Source organism: Myotis myotis, unplaced genomic scaffold (assembly GCF_014108235.1).
Source record: "Myotis myotis isolate mMyoMyo1 unplaced genomic scaffold, mMyoMyo1.p scaffold_m19_p_2, whole genome shotgun sequence".
Lineage (NCBI taxonomy): Eukaryota > Metazoa > Chordata > Mammalia > Chiroptera > Vespertilionidae > Myotis > Myotis myotis.
In genome coordinates, this window is record NW_023416324.1 from 132,159,090 (window position 1) to 132,163,015 (window position 3,926).

At 42.4% G+C, this 3,926-nt stretch overlaps 1 pseudogene; it reads left to right on the forward strand.

Moving 5' to 3' along the window:
* Nucleotides 1–780: 780 nt before the first annotated feature.
* LOC118677348 lies at nucleotides 781–1,504 on the forward strand (annotated as a pseudogene).
* The last annotated feature ends 2,422 nt before the right edge of the window (nucleotides 1,505–3,926 follow it).

Sequence of the window (3,926 nt, forward strand, 5' to 3'; positions counted from 1 at the left end):
AGTCAGTCAGTGATACAGTGAAGCAGGATAAAGAGCATGACTGTGGAGCAGTTTGCAAATACAAAGGATTATGGAAATGCCAAGCAATTGGATATTAAAGAGGAAATTCTTAAATTTCTGTCTAAAAAATGTTGAGCAATTTTCAGGTAGATAATCTCGTGCCCTCGAACACCTCTGTTAAGAGAGAGAATGGTTTGGAGTAACACAACAGCCATAGCTACCACTGCCGAGCACACAGGGGCTCTTTGGTGCTGCGGCTAGGCTGCCCGCCCTGGACCGTGGCCCTGGACCAGGCGCGGCAAGTGCATCCTGAAATGTACCCTGACCACCGTGCTGCCTGTGCCTAGGTTGTTCGTTCACCCAAGCTTTTACATGACTGTTTACACCACTGTCGCTCTCCTCTAATTCTCAGCTCCTCTTCCTTAGTCCTCATTTTCTGCACATGATCCACTCCTACCTCACTGTGCACCCAGAAGCACTCGGAGAGAACTTCCAAGACTCCCCCTCAGCCTCCTGCCCAGCAGCCCTTGTACCTGCGTACTTCACTTTCCTACCCGCTACACAGAAATGGCACAGCTCTCATCCGAATGTCAATTCTTTCCCTTGGGCACTCGTTTTCGTCCCTTCTGCCAAGTCAAGGGCATTACCCCGTCATTCTTTCCTCTATTTCCTACATCACCGATTTGTTTCCTTTCTGCTAGGCTACTTTCATTCGTACACAAACCTGCTTTTCTCTCATATTAAAAAACGAGAAAAGGGTGGCGGCGGCGGGAGGTAGGAAGGTAGGTGGGCCGGGTCACGCCGCTCCGGTCCGGCCTTGCCTCCCTGTCCGGTTCCGCCGCGGGCCCACGATGCCGCAGTTCCAGACCTGGGAGGCGTTCAGTCGCGCGGCCCAGAAGCTCTACCTCGCCGACCCCATGAGGGCACGTGTGGTTCTCAAATAAAGGCATTCTGATGGGAGTTTGTGTATTAAAGTAACAGATGATTTAGTTTGTCTGGTGTACAGAACAGACCAAGCTCAAGATGTAAAGAAGATTGAGAAATTCCACAGTCAACTGATGCGACTTATGGTAGCCAAGGAATCCCGCAGTGTTGCCATGGAAACGGACTAACTGGTTTGAGATGAAGACTGCTTGCCATGCTCTTAGGAAGTAAATCTCTTTTGAATTTGAGGCAGTGTTGGGACAGAAAATTCTTACTGTAACTATTCAGAAGCCAAGAGACCATTGTTTTGTACTTTGCTTCTTATGTTTACTCTAGAGAGCGAAGAATGCAAATGCTTTCAGTTAGAAAGCCTTTATTTATTTTTGGAAATGGAACAAGAAATGTGTCTATCTTGGAAACTTTCTGCAGATTATTTGATGCTGGGGAAAAATATGTAATTATTTCTTTCAGTAAGTTTGTAGCAATAATTTGAAAATGAGATATCAGGAAAAGCCTATTCTTCCTTAAGTTTAGTTTATTTGTCTTTAAAAAAAATTAAATGTAACCATTTTGCTGGGTTGATCATTTCTTTTGGGGCATAACATTTGTGCAGTTGATGACCAACAAATATAAAATACGGTAACTAGAATTAACTGTGCACATACTGATTATGTACAGTATAGTGAGTCTCAATTGTATCTAAAAGTAATTATGAAAACAAGTATGCTTTATCTTGAACTTTGCAAATTTAAACTATTTTTTCATATAAGGGATTATTAGTATTAATAAGCTTGTTGAGCAAACTTTGAATCTAGTTCTCAGTGCTTAAAACACATGAACAGAATGGTCACTGATAGACGGAAGCCACCACATTACAGGGCATTTGTCACAGATTTCCCATGTGGACTTGCTCAGAAGGGCTAAGGATTATGCGAACTGTTACGTTATTTAACATAACTGTTGTCATGTTAAATCTTTGCGTACCTCATACCTCTTCGATACCCCCGCCCATTCCTCTCATTACTGAACCAAGGGGTTAAACACGACCATCACAACTGTTAGGTTTCCATTAAGCCAGAAGAATATTATATTTAAAAAAAAAGCAACAACAAAAAAAAAACGAGAAAAAAGAAATCTTTTCTCTTGACTCTATTTTTCTGCTCTAATTTGTAATAAACTCGTTGCTCTCTCCCAAGTTTTCTCCTCCCTTCACTTTTACCATCTCCAGTCAGGGTTTTGCCCCATCACTGCTCTGAAACTGCTCCTGTCTGGGTCCGCAGTGATGGTCCCGTTGCTAAAGCCCATGGCCCGTTCTCAGGCCGCATCCTTCGTGCTCAGTTAGCAGCATTGGGCGCAGGAGGTCACCCTCCTCGCCCACTTTTTAAATTTGGCTTCCAGGACATTGCTGTCTCCTGGCGTCCTTCCTACCCTACTGGGCATTTTTCTGATTGGAAAATGCAGCACATTAGTCATTCAAAACCCAAAATGCAGTCTCATTTTGGGGAAATTTCTAGAAGATTCCAAAAGTGAAAATGAGTGATTCAGAGCAGGTTACTTGGATTCTCTGAGTTAGTTTCTTCAGAGATAATGTGGAATGCTTTGGACTGCATGACCTTGAAGTTATCTTACACTGATTCTTGGAAAGCATTATATGATTTAAAATATACCAGGTAAAGAGTCAAAAGCCCAACGTTTTAGGTTACAATCCATTTTAACAATGTTGGGACCTTAGGTTAACCTCATAGCTTTTCTGAGCGCTAATCATCTCATCAGTTACATGGGAAATAAATATTTCCTGCCTTTCTATAACAAATGGTTATAAATATCAAAACAAATGAAAATTTGCATATGAATGTATATCAAGAATGCTGAAATGCTATGTGTTAAGGAAGGGAACAAATACTTCAAGTCTTAGAATCAAAGAGGCAAATTCAAAACACAGATTCTAAATTTGTACTAGACAATTATTTTTAATATTTTTTATTGATTTCAGAGAGGAAGGGGGAGGGAGAGAGAGAGAGAGAAACATCAATGATGAGAGAGAACCATTGACTGGCTGCCTCCTGCATGCCCCACACTGGGGATTGAGCCCGCAACCCAGGCATATACCCTTACCGGGGAATCAAATCTTGACCTCCTGGTTCATAGGTCGACACTCAACCACTGAGCCAAGCTTGCCAGGTTACAGATTTTATTATGTGACATTCATTCCCTCCACCAGTCTTTCCCATCACAGAAGATGGCAGCCTCATCTTTCCTGTTGCCCAGGTCAGCCCAGCCTGGGAGGATACATTTATTTTCTGTTGCTCTGACAGCCAACCCAATCAGAAGATACTTTCATTTTTACCTTCAAAATCCGCCTGTAGTCCCATCACTGCTTACCACTTTTACCACAGCTTGCTACCATCTTTCTGGTATGTGCCACCATCCTGTTTCACCAGGATTGCTACAATAGCTCCTGGGTTCTGGCTTTTGTCCTTACCCCATGTAGTCACTCTCTATGCATTAGCCACACTGGTCCTGTTACAACACTTTAGACATGATGTCACCTATCTGCTCAAAACCCTCCACAGGCTTTGCATTTTACTCTGAGTCAAAGGCACATCCTCACAATGGCCTAAAAAGCACACCCCATGCTTTGTCACTGCTCTGAACCCATCTCCCACTGACCTTTACACAGTCTGTTTCTTCTGCCAGAAACTCTCTTGTCTCAAATTTCTACATGATTAATTCCCTCCCTTTCAAAGTTTTTGCTCAAATGTCATTTTCTCAATAAGGCCTCCCTATTTAAAGTTGCAATCCATTCTGCCAATCCCTCTCCCTGGTTTCTATTTTTCTACATCACAATCACCTGCTACCATGCCATATCATATACATATTTGTTATATGTATTTTTTATTGTCTATCTGTCCTTTCCAGTTCGCTAACACAGGGACTTTTTTTTCTCTTTTTCTCTAATGTATCTCAAGCACACAAGAGAGTGCCTAGTACACAGTAGGTGT